Source organism: Odocoileus virginianus, chromosome 13, assembly GCF_023699985.2.
Source record: "Odocoileus virginianus isolate 20LAN1187 ecotype Illinois chromosome 13, Ovbor_1.2, whole genome shotgun sequence".
In the NCBI taxonomy this organism is placed as follows: domain Eukaryota; kingdom Metazoa; phylum Chordata; class Mammalia; order Artiodactyla; family Cervidae; genus Odocoileus; species Odocoileus virginianus.
The window spans coordinates 42,276,941-42,290,313 of record NC_069686.1 but is presented as its reverse complement, the minus strand read 5'-3'; the positions used below and the strand labels follow the sequence as shown (position 1 = coordinate 42,290,313).

The window sequence follows — 13,373 nt, the reverse complement described above, 5'->3', positions numbered from 1 at the left end:
AATGTTTGAAATGCATTTACATTGTGGGTGAGTTGTCCCTTTTGTCATGGAGAATGGCTGCATTATCCTTTGCAAACTTCCAAGTGGTGACAGCACTTGGGGTTGATGAGCAAGAGAATGTGGTGGTTTGAAAAGATCATTAAGAAACCAGCTTCTCAACTGGGAATTCAAAAGCACCCTAGCACATCATTTCTACAGCAAACCTAGACAATAAGATGACTGGACATGTTAAGTAACTAAGGAATAGAGACATTTAGGTAATTTGTGTAAGGTCTCCTAACTATACGAGGCACAGTCAAAATGCAGGAACTGCCAGAAGAATCGTTGAGACTACAGACAAATGTTCTCCAGGAGAAATATGTGAGCCACAGAAGCAAGTCTCATATGTAATTTTAAGTTTTCAAGTTACAAAGAATAAAAGGAAACTGGTGGAATTAATTTCAATAATATATTTTACCAAATATATCCATGTTTATTTCAAGATGTGATAAAATTTACTAATAATGTTATATCTTTCTCAAAGATGTAACAAATTAAGTAATGTGCAAAATTCCGTGTACATTTTTACTTACAACATGTTTCATTTTGAGCTAGTCACATGTCAAGGGCTCAATAATTGGGTGGCTGGTGCATACCATATTGAACAACAGAGCATTAGGGTACTTGAGAAGCCAAAAACGGCACACACAGTGTTGTAACTGATTGGTCAGAGACTCCAGATAAAATGATCCTCCTGACATCAATATTAATTTTAGGTCATACAGAAGTTGTTTTGTTAGGGGAAAAAATACATGTTCTAAGGGAACATATTACTTAAATTAGAGCACAGAATAGCACAGAAATGATGTTTAAGTCAGCTGGTTGGTAAAGCTCAGAGATGTGGCTTTCTGGCTTCAAAATCTTATTTTTATTATAATTGAATCAACAAAGATTGTTAAGTGCTACTATTACTGAGGAAGGGGTCACTGCATGAGGTACGTAGAAGCACTGATTTTTGAGGGGAAAAAAAAAAGGACCTTTATTGCCAGGTCCACTGGCAAGGAGCCCAGGAGCCCAGGGCTCAAATCTGTGTCTCCTACCTGGGAGTCAGGGTGAAATTTAAGGGGTTAGGAGAATTTCAAACTCTGAAACTGACTAGCTGCTCTTGAATCAATCATCAAGCTACTGGGGCTCCTGGAAGCCAGGTTTTTCTTATTGAAGGACTTGCTCTCTTAAGAGCTTTGCTGGCGACATTTCTATTCTTTGAGTTCCGTAGACTGATCATTCTTGTTCTGGGCTCATCCTATCTTGCATATGCACAATGATGTCTCTGTAAAGTAGCTCCAGGTTTGAGTAATCAACAGCCTGTTTTAAGGAAGCAAAACGGATTTAAAGTGGTGTAGGGGAAAAGCAAATGGCCAGAATGGTGGAGGTCAGGCTCTCTCAGCCCATGGCCTCTTGCTCTCCCCCCATCTTTTGTAAATACATGGTTATGTAACAACTGAGATCACTTATAGCATTGTGCATGCCTGTCATGATGTACCCACTTGGCCACGGGTCACTTTTGTTCTGTAAGCATATATAAACGCCACCTGGAAACTCCGTTGTGGCCATGTTATGGCGGTTTATCGGGTCAGCTATGAGAGAGTACAGCATGTCTGTGGCTGATGCACCAGCCAGGAGGGGATATACATGTCTGCAGCTCCTCGAGGTTTCTTCCAGCTTCCCTGCTCGCATCTTGCCCACCCTGGCTTCAGCGAACAGTGAGGTACAGCAAGACAAGCGCTCAGTGTTTTACGTGCTATCTCACTGTCTTTGAACTCTGCACTGTATGTTGGAAAATAAAAACATACATATGGTGTCTAATCCATTCTTCCATAGAGGTCTTCCTCCTAGCCCGTGATATGCCAACATATACATTCAAAGAGAGAGAACAAGTTCTTTTGAAACTGGATGTTACCAAATATCCAAAGAGACTGAAAGACCATACCAGCTATAGTGGCTAGCTCAATGCCACAGTCATTATTTGCATGTACAAAAGACAACCCATCTTGTAAACAAAAGCAGTAAAAATAAATTCCTCTAGAGCAGTAAAAAAAAAGGTTCAACTCTTAACATTTGGCCATCATGGCTGAGAAGACTATAGAATCTCAAAAAATGGATTGGAGATGAAATAACTTCACCTTTTTTTAAAGAGGATACAGGTGCTTAATGGCTAGCTTAGTTGATCAGTACTGGTGGCTCCGTGGTAAATGAATCCAGCTGCCAACTCAGAAGATGAAGATTTGATCCCTGGGTCAGGAAGATCCCCAGAAGAAGGAAATGGCAACCCACTCTAGTATTTTTGTCTGGGAAAGCCCGTGGACAGTGGCGCCTGGTGGGCTACAATCCATGGGGTCACAAAAGTCAGACATGACTTAACAACTAAACAACAGACAAAACAATAATGCGTAGCTCTGCTTATAATTTATCTATATTGGTTTTCAATTTTTAAAAATGTTTTCCATGTGATTTCCTCACCCAATAAGATGATAATTATGTACACCTACCTCATAAGGTTGCTACAAAAAAATAAGAACATGCCTCTGATATACCATGGCCTGGGTTCAAACCATGGATCTGCCTCTTACTGTCTGTGTGATGTAGGATGAGTTACTTACCTTCTCTCTTGAGCAGTTTTTTTCGCTATGAAGGCCTTACTGAAAGCTTGGCCTCTCTGTACACCGGTGCTGAATCAAATCCCAGACACAGAGTTTGGGGTGAAGTAGAAAAGGATAGCTTTATTGTTTTTCTAGGCAAAGGGAGACACAGGCTTCTGCCTCAGAAAACCTGTGTCCCAACTCCAGAGAACCTGATGAGGATTTTTTACAACAGTGGATCAAAGATGGGGTCTCTGACAAGATTAGGGTGTGGTGAGTCTCCTCCTCTTGATGAGCTTCTCTGGCTCCTTAAGTCTTGCCTCAGGTGATTTCTTGGCTGCTCCACCCTATGGACTGTAGCCCACCAGGCTCCTCTGTCCATAGGGTTCTCCAGGCAAGAATACTGGAGTGGGCTATCATGCCCTCCTCCCAGGAAGAGGCAGGAGTGGTCTTCACCACCCAGGAGTCAAACCTTTTACATCTCCTGTATTAGCAGGTGGGTTCTTTACCACTAGTGCCAACTGGGAAGTCTTGGAACTTGGGAAAGGTCATGAAGGCTGAAGTCTTGCCTACAAGCAATGGGGAATGGGAAACCTCCATGCCTAGGAGCCCCATAGGGCCCCACTCAGTTTCAAAAGGAGAATGATAACCCTTCGACTTCACTGGCTTTATTGAAGATTAAATTAATTAATATATGCAGAAGGATTAGAATACTGCCTAGCACAAGATTGCTTAGTGGATACTAATTATTATAATTATTATTAAAATTACCTGGGGAATTTTTAATACTTTCCTTGTTTCTATTTCTTAGTTGCTGATTTGGCTACTTGGGGATCTAGTTTGTGAAGTTTCTCAGGGGATCTGAGGACCACAGAGTTTGGAAACCACAGGCATGGATAGAGGAAAAGTATGCAGAAAAGCCAAAGAATTGATGCTTTTGAACTGCGGTGTTAGAGAAAACTCTTGAGAGTCCCTTGGACTGCAAGGAGATCCAACCAGTCCATCCTAAAGGAGATCAGTCCTGAATATTCATTGGAAGGACTGACGCTGAAGCTGAAACTCCCATACTTTGGCCACATGATGTGAAGAACTGACTCATTGGAAAAGACCCTGATGCTGGGAAAGATTGAAGGCGGGAAGAGAAGGGATGACAGAGGATGAGATGGTTGGATGGCATCACTGACTCAATGGACATGAGTTTGAGTAAACTCTGGGAGTTGGTGATGGACAGGGAGGCCTGATGTGTTGGAGTCCATGGGGTCACAAAAACCTGGACACAACTGAATGACTGAACTGATACAGATGAAGTCAAACATCCTCAAGATGAGTAGTCTAATCACAACAGTAGTGATTTTGCCTGGGCCATACCCTAGTATCACCAGGACATTTTAACCACCTGGACAGCACCCAAACCAATTACATCAGAATCTGGAGGTGGTCCCAAGTGTCAGCATTTCAAAAGCTCCCAAAATGGTGCAGTGCATAAAGAAGGCTGAGCACCCAAGAACTAAGGTAGGTTTAAATTCCACATTTTAATTTTTTTTTTTAGAAAGATGCTTCTAAGGTTTTAGATGATGGCAAATTGACATAAAAATAGCACATTAAGAAGAACATTGTGAAAAGGGTGCTTAACTGACCCAGTGTTATCTTTCGCTGCCCTTTTTTATATGGATGAATAAAGACAGATAGGAGTTAATTGCTCTTCGGTTAGATCGAGGTCAGTCTTTTGTTCTGAAGTCTTAGAAGTAGGTTAAACAAGATGGTATTACTTGCATTACTGTACTTAACCTTGACTTAGGTCATTTAATACAGTGCTTCCTAAACTTTGTTGAGCATCAGAATCACCTAGGAAGCAATTTCAAATTTAGATATCTCAGTCTCACCTCAAAAGATTTTTATTTGATGGTTTTAAGATATGACCTAGGAATTTGAGTTCTTTGAAAGCTTTCCAGATAATTCTAATATTATTGTCATTAGCTGTATGTAGTGAATCAAGGTACTAATGGTGGTAAAACTGTTGGTAATCAGAAAATCTTGGCTTTTTAAAAGAAAACCCACAGTTGTTTTCTCCCTGGCACACAGTTGGCTAAATAGACCTGCCCTGGATATGACTTATCTAGAAAATGACTGTTTCCTATCCCCCGGTTGGTAACTGGTATCCAATAGTATCAGATATGAACAACTTGTTAATGACAGAGTAATTTCTAGGCATTTTTATTTTATATAATTCTTACCACAGTCCTTTGGGTAAGAAATATTGCCTCCATTTTACAAATTGGGAAGCCAAAGCCTCAAATGGTTAAATAACATAGTTGCAATCATATAACAGGTAAAAGTAACGGAACCTGAATTAGAAGTCAGGTGTATGTAATTTCAAACCTATTCTGACACAATTAGTATAAATATCTGACAAATGTGGCTCCTATCAAGAATCAGTGGCAGACAAAAATAATCAACCCCAAGTGCAAGTATTTTGATATGTATTCATTTTAAGACATAAATTAAAAAATCATTTTCCTGTTATATATGAAGTCCCAGTGGTAAGAAAAGAAAGATTGTTTAATGAAATTTTTTTCTAAGCCATTGGATTCAAGAGGCTCTATTTATGTATGTCCCTAATTTTCACGTGTTTACAATGAATGAGATCACAGTCGATCAAGACAGACCTCTGTGATGAAGAATGATTGACCTCTTTAATTGTTGTTCAGTTGCTGAGGCATGTCCGACTCTTTTCGACCATATGAATTGCAGCATGCTAGTCTTCCCTGTACTCCACTATCTTCTGGAGTTTGCTCAAGTTCATGTCCAATGAGTCAGTGATGCCATCCAACCATCTCATCCTCTGCTGCCCTGTTCTTTTGCTTTTGATCTTTCCCAGCATCAGGGTCTTTTTCTCTTCACATCAGGTGGCCAGACTATTGGATCTTCATCATTAGTACTTCCAATGAATATTTAGGTTGATTCTTTAATAAAATGTTTCAAATAACTGCTGAGGAGCAGCAATTTAAACCCTCGAGAAACTTTGAAGTCAAATTTAGGAAAAAATAGGAGAAAGTTCTCTAAAAGACCCATAATATTTCCATAACATTAAGTTAATATAGACTGACATTGCTTTAACAATGAAATTCAAAGGGCAAAAATGCTCCAAGTGATGAGAAGGAGCGATATTGCAAGTTTTGTTATCTGAAAATATCTTTTTACTTACCAGTAAAAAGTGGACATTTTGAGTCTGGTTGGGCACAGACTTGGAAGTTAATCTTCCTATAGTGCATCAGATGTCTTTCCTTTGCCCCAGTAGAAATTTATGCATTGCTTGGTTGTTGCACTTTTTATGTTCTAATATCATTGCCAGCCTAATAGGTCATCTACTATATAGCCTTTGGTCAGTGTTTAGTTCGGAGTCACACATCTGGTTGGCTCTCAGTAAATGTCTGTTGGAAGAACTAGTTGATGGGATTAGTGGAATGAAGAGCTTGGAAGTTTGGAAACCAGCCATGACTTTTCTAATCAGATTCTTTACTCAGTGTTGAGTTCTTTGAGACTTGTTTCCAATCATTTAGTAACTCATGGAATGACTACATCCTATCAATTTTTTTTTAATCCTTCCAAGGAGCAAATGGTTGGACTAGGGTATCTATAAATTATGGGTAGGCCTGAAAACACTTTCAATTTCAAAGAGAAAAGTATCTATTATTCTTTTGATAAGAAGTTAAACTGATACCTGAAAATGACTGTGCAGTTGGAGCAACTATAAAGAGTTTAAATAGGGATAATCATGGCTTTGTATTAGAGCATAGCACTGCTACTTGATAGGCTAAAAAATGAAGAACAAGTAGCAACAGTGGCATATGATATATTCAGAAAACTCCAAAAGATATTCTTTTACCAAATGGTGCAAATGAAAGTAAGCTGTCAAACTGACAGCACAATAATGCCATCTTCACAGTAGCACATACCGTACCACAGTGGAAATTATTTCAATTTTAGAGAGAAATTAAAGATCTGAGGAAAAATAGCTGAAATGCCTTTTTTTTTTTTTTGCAATTTTAGAATCATCATTACTTTCTAGAATCCACTCCAAACATAGCCAGAGGAATAACCATAATAAATCATGATAATTTATATCAGCTTATTTTGGGGAAGTAGCATCAGATACACTTCATACTACTTACTCAAACTATAATTATTTTCATTAAACTATAAAATCGCTTACAGCAGATTTACTCTAAACACACAAAATCATATCATATCCTTAACAATGAGTGCTTCTAGACCATAAGTGTTCAAAATAACTGAAATCAAGTGTAAAATAGCAGTCCTTGATTTATACTTTTTAATTATATATCTTTGTAGACATAATCAATGTACTTTTGTGGGCTTATAATATATTCTTTTTTATTTTGTTGAAACATACGACAGGCTTATTCATTCTCCATCCTGTTAATTAAAAGGTAGTATAAAAAGAAACTTATGAAAATGATGTCAGGTGCCTATTACCACAAACTCCCAAGTCGTTTGTGTCTGTCAAGAGAACAGATTAATCCAGAAATGAGGGGCTTGGGGAAAAAGCTGATAGGTTTTGTGCTTTGCAAAATGGGGAGGTGATAAGAAAGGTGGTTGAATAACTGAAAATTGAGATCTAAATGTTGCTCTATGAGTAATATAGTATTTCATACAAAATGAGGGAGAACTAAGATATTGAAAGCAGTATATCTGAAGTTGTATACCTTCCAATATTCTTGTTGTTACCAAAATATATATTTACCAGCTGTCTCTATAGTTTTATTTTTATTGCTATCTTTGCCAACCCTAGAAATGTGTGTTTTTGGAAACTTTGTCCCCTGGTATGATATATGGGGGTTTCACTTAATACTTGTGGTATGTTTTTTAACTAGAAAAGAATATGACATCTAAATGAAGGGAAAATGGTATTTTGTAGAGAGAAGCTTATCTGTTGGTTCCCTTTTTGCTGGGAGCCTTAGTCACTGCCGTGTGTGTGTGTGTGTGTGTGTCTGTGTGTGTGTACACCCAGTCACTTGAGTCAAGTCCGACTATGCGATCGCATGGACTGTAGCCTGCCAGGCTCCTCTGTCCATGAGATTCTCTAGGCAAGCATGTTGGAGTGGGTTGCCATATCCTCCTCAAGGGGACCTTCCCAACCCCAAGATCGAATCTGTATCTTTTATGTACCCTGCATTAGCAGGTGGGTTCTTTACCACTAGTGCCACCTAGGAAGCCTATACACACACACACAAACACACACACACACATGCACATACACACATACACACATAAACACACACAAATTACACACATACACATATATATCACACACACACACATACACACATACACACACATACACATATATATCACAATACACACACACACATACACACATAAACACACACAAATATACACGCATACACATATCACTCACACATACACACACACATACACACACATACACACACACACACACAAATATACACACATACACATATATATCACAATACACACACACATACACACACACATATATATATACCTGCAATGTGGGAGATCTGGGTTTGATCCCTGGGTGAGGAAGATCCTGTAGAGAAGGGAATAATTACCCACTTCAATACTCTTGCTTGGAGAATCCCTTGAACAGAGGAGCCTGAGCTGGCTATAGCCCATGGGGTCATGAAGAGTTGAACACTATTGACTAACACTTTCACTTTCACATATATATACACAGACATTTATGCCTTGACACACACATATATATATATACACACACACACACACGTTATTTGAAGTCATTCATGATAAATAAATTTGTTCCTCGTTCAAATTGTTTTTCTATTTGAAAACTACTGTCTTGAACACAGTTTTTTTTTTTTTTAAGGAATAGAAACAATTCAAGAAAAAGACTGTTGATGTAAACTCAAGTGAATGTGAATAGTAAATTTAATGAAGCTTAAATGTCACAGGGCAGTGCAATTTTCATCACTAGAGCTGGTGGTGGTGAAGAAATCTACAAAATTTGAATATGAAGCAACAGTATATTTAAATAAATTTTTTGGTACTTTGGGGCAGCAATTGGATGATATACCTAGTCTTGAGGAGATATTGGCTATTTTGACATTATATATAATAGTTCATATAAATATAATAATCCTAGTTTATATATATTACTTTATTTGCCTTATTTGATTTGGCTTTGTTTCACTTTAGAATGACTGGTTGTATATAATTTTGTCTTGCAAGATACAAAAGTTCAACCTCAGTCATGACAGACTTTCAAATCATATCCATGAAGTCAGATTAAAATGATTAACCCTGTCTTAGATTCTCTAGATAAACTGACCTTCAAAATCAATGATTTAGTGATATTTGAGTATTTTCCTTATAACTCTCACTTTTAAATTTAAAGATATTTTTAAAAATTCAATGGCCTTGTATGCTTGTATACAAGATTAATTTATTAAGTGTATAATTTATAAAATTTATGTGAATAAGATGTTTTCCTCTCTTTTTCCACCCCTTTAGTCTCACCCTCTTAGAATAAAGATGATGCTAATTGGACATGGCTCTGATATTAAACTTATGCAAGTCAGATGTTTTCAGTCATTTGAATAAAAACAGAATGCTTTGGTCTAAAAATTTTCCAGAAGTCCATTACTATAGGCTTATACTAAATCCATAGTGTGCATATAAATACTATAGTCACTAAGTACCTAGAGTAAGGACCCTACTTCTCTGTGTTTTGGTTTCATATTCAGGTTCCATTTTGTGAGCAAGCTGGCTCTCCAGCCACAATCTTCCTGTCTCACAACTCCAGGTTCGGAGTAGTTGCCAGAGTACTGAAACTGAGTGACTCTGAGTAGACCAAGCTTCATCTGTGTGTTCACCTCTGAAACAAATCCACGACCATTGAGTGGGTGCTCCCCTCACTTAATGCTGGGTCAAATGCCCATTGCTGGATTTCAATAAAGAGTATCACTAAGATCACATAAAGTGTAATGTCTTCAAAGAAACTAGGGAATGTTCCTGGAAGAAGAGGCAGAAAATGCTAAGGAAAACGTGCTTATGGTAGCCTCTGTTTAGGCATTTATGGGATGCCAACTTTACTCAAGATGTTTCTGGAACTCTTGTCTTTGTATGGAAAGCATATGAATCACTCTTCCAAAAATAGTATTATTCTTCTGTTTTCCTAGTACATCTTCTACTGAGCAAGGATTTATGAGATTTAATTAGCCATCTCACTTGTTAGCTCCACTGTGACTGACTTTTGACTAGTTCCAAAATAGAAATAGTCTACTCAGGAAGAGTTTGCTCTTGTTGAGAGTATTCACAAGAGCATAGCTGATATCCTCATGTCAATTCCAGAAGCTCAAGTCTGAAAATATTCTGGGAGAATATCAGCACCACTGGCATAAATTTATTTGGAGACAGATATATAGATAGATAGATAAGTAGATAGATAGCCTGGTTTATTTGGGTACAAAATATCCCTCTAGAGCAGTATGGTTATAAGTATAGGCTTTGGAACTTGATTACCTGGGCCTGAATCCCAGGTTAGCTACTGTGTGATACCCTCTACCTCAAAATTTTCATATGCAAAATAATAAAAATAACAATCATAATAACACATTTCACTGGATAGTTTGGGAGCAAATGTTTAACATACACTTCCTAATAAATGATATTTCTTACTATTTATTTTTAAAAATTCATCTAAAATTACTACATTCTATGTGAGAAGAAAGACTATACATTATAAATCAACTTAGGAAAAAGACCAAGCCTACAATCAATCAAGAGTACAAAATTACAGCATAGGTAGTTTGGAAACAAATGGAGAACCAGGGGAACCTAGTTTTAACCCTGACTTTCTCCTAAATAACTTTGGTCTTGGGCAAACCTCTGCATATCTCTAGACTTTAGTTTCTTCACCTATAACATGTTTTCTTGTAGCAATGAAATTGGTTTGGTTTGTAGGTAATGATGCAATCTAGAATAAAACAATGGTCAGAATTGGCTTGGAGTTAATTTAGCAAGATATGCCAGTAGACACATGTTTGGAACATGGCTTTTAAGTATATTAGGGAGAAAGATTAGTGGAGGAAAAATAAATAAGATGGTTTTCCCAGGTGAGGTGAAGTGAAGGAGAGCAGCAGTTGGTGTATAGAGGTCATGGTGGTTTATTTGCTAAACTGTGTCTGACTTTTGCAACCCCATGGATTGTAATCCTCCAGACTTCTCTGTCCATAGGATTTCCCAGGCAAGAATACTGGAGTGGGTAGCCATTTCCTTCTCCATGAGGTATAGAGGTAGAATCCATTAAATAATTTGCTTGGGATGGCTACATTTATTTTGGTCAGTGTATCAAAGCATATTGTGAAATTGTTGAGTTGACCCTTCAACACCACAGATCCAGTTATATGCCTATCTTCTTTCTTTTCAGGGGTAAGTGCTACAGTATAGTATATGATTGATGATTTGTGGAATCTGAGATGCAGAATCATGCATACAGAGGAACCTTGGCTACTGAAGGTGGATTCTAAGCTCTCATGGGAATTGGGCAGCCCTAAACACCATGCTGTTCATAGACCAATGATAGCAGAATAGAGAGAGGCATGAAAGCTTCTTTTATTACAGGGTATTGAAGATTAGGTTTAAGATTTTTAGCTATAGGAAGTTTCTCTAAATCTGTGAGTGGGGAATACATGGTATTTAGATGATGACAAACATTTTGAAACAACAGTTTACACATAGCAGCTTTTCAAGAAATATGTGTTGCTTTGAAGCTCACTGAGCTTAAAATAGGTACTCCTGGTTGGAATCCTAAGCTGTCTTGGTTCTCATGTCATTCTTTTGATAAAAATATCTTTTAATCATAGAGACTTGCCTTTACTTTCAAAAAGTTTTGTCTCCCACAGTGAAACAGAATTTTAGGAGGCAAGTGTACTTCTTTTGCAATATTTATTCTCTTTTAGATGATCCTACCTATTAAAGGGGAACTGACTTAGACATAATTTAATACTCAATAGGCCCTGTGTAATAATTAAGCATACCTTTTACTATACTTCGCCCCCATCTGCGACTCTTAAGAGATGAATTTACTTCTAATTCAATTGAGGTTATTCCCTGAATACTAACTTTCCTACATTACATGTATCTTTTTTTTCAGACTCCTTTTGTTTGTTGTTTTTCATCCTTTCTCAAAAAAAGGTGAACATTACCCCTTCTAATATTAATTTCTATTAGGCTTGCTCCCTGTTCCTATCATGTGTGATATCTATGAACTTGCACTCCCACTTCTGCCCTCTTTAACATAACTAGTCTCTTAAAGATACCTCTCTTAAGGTAAACCAAACATTTATATATGGCATTAATTGATATTAAACATAATGGTAAATACAATTAAGATCATAATATAATTGAAAATGGAGACTACTTTATAGCTAAATTTTAAACAGCTGATAGGATATAAAATAGGAAAGCTATTTCCTTTGAGCAGGGCTGGAGATAATGTAGAGAAGTTTAAGAAATTTGGAGGATTTAGCCACAGTATACTACTTGGCCCAATAGTATAAAATATTTATGTACTCATTACATCAGTAAGGAGAGGTAGATGTTACTCCAATAACAAATCGACCCCAAATTTCAGTAGCTTAGAACAACAAGTTTTCTTATCCATGCTGAAGATGAATTACAGGGTGGGTGGAGCCTCTGGTTTGTGTGATCCTCATTCTGGTTTTAGTCAGTTTGATCTGCTGTAACAAAAATACCATAGACTGGGTGGCTTAAACAACAAACATTTGTTTTTCCCAGTTCTGGAGACTGAGGAGTCCATGATCAAGCCTTTGATAGATTCATTGCCCAGTGAGAACCAGACTTCTGGTTTATAGATCAGTGTCTTATTGCTGTGTCCTAACACGGCATGGGAGCTCTCTGGGATCTCTTATAAGGGTGCTAATCCCATTCATGAGGGCTATACCTTCAGGACCCCATCACCACCCTAGAAACCCACCTCCAAATATCAAGTTGGGGATTAAGTTTCAAAATATGAATGTTTGAGGTATACAGACATTCAATCTGTAGCACTAGGATAAGAAGGCACTCTGGAATACTCCAGTTATTGTAATAGAAAGAGAGAGAGGACATTATACATTATGCACTGGCTCTTAAAGCTTCCACATGTCACTTCCATTTACATTTTTAACTTATTTTTTCATGAAGGCTATTTTTAGAGCAGCTTTAGGTTCCCAGCAAAATTGACAGGAAGGTGCAGAGCTTTACCAGAGATAGTTCCTGCCCCACACATGAATAACCTCCTCCATTATGAACATTCTCCAACAGAATATAACATATATTATAATTGATAAACTTATATTGGTATATCATAATCACTCAAAGTCCACAGTTTACACTACAGTTCACTCTTGGTGTTATATATTCTAGGAATTTGAACAAATGTATAACTGACATATGTCTATCATTATAGCGCTCAGTTGTTTCTGACTTGTTGCGAGCCCTTGGATTGTAGCCCGCCAGGCTCCTCTGTCTGTGGAACTTTCCAGGCAAGAATACTGGAGTGGGTTGCCATTTCCTTCTCTAGGGGACCATTATAGTATCTCACAGAATATTTTCACTTCCCTAAAAATCTTCTGTGCTCCACCTATTTAGCCTTCCTCCTCTAACTCCTGCCAACCACTAGTCTTTTTACTGTCTCTATAGTTTTTTTTTTTTTAACAGAATGTCATA

The 13,373-nt window shown here is 37.6% G+C and overlaps 1 long non-coding RNA gene across 1 annotated transcript in view; it reads left to right on the top strand.

The window, feature by feature from the left end:
* The first annotated feature begins 3,435 nt into the window (after nucleotides 1–3,435).
* Nucleotides 3,436–13,373, top strand: part of LOC139038066 (uncharacterized) — a 338,509-nt gene continuing 328,571 nt past the window's right edge. The window contains exon 1 of the long non-coding RNA XR_011490990.1: nucleotides 3,436–4,130. This is a non-coding gene — a long non-coding RNA (uncharacterized lncRNA). The remainder of the gene's footprint in view (nucleotides 4,131–13,373) is intronic.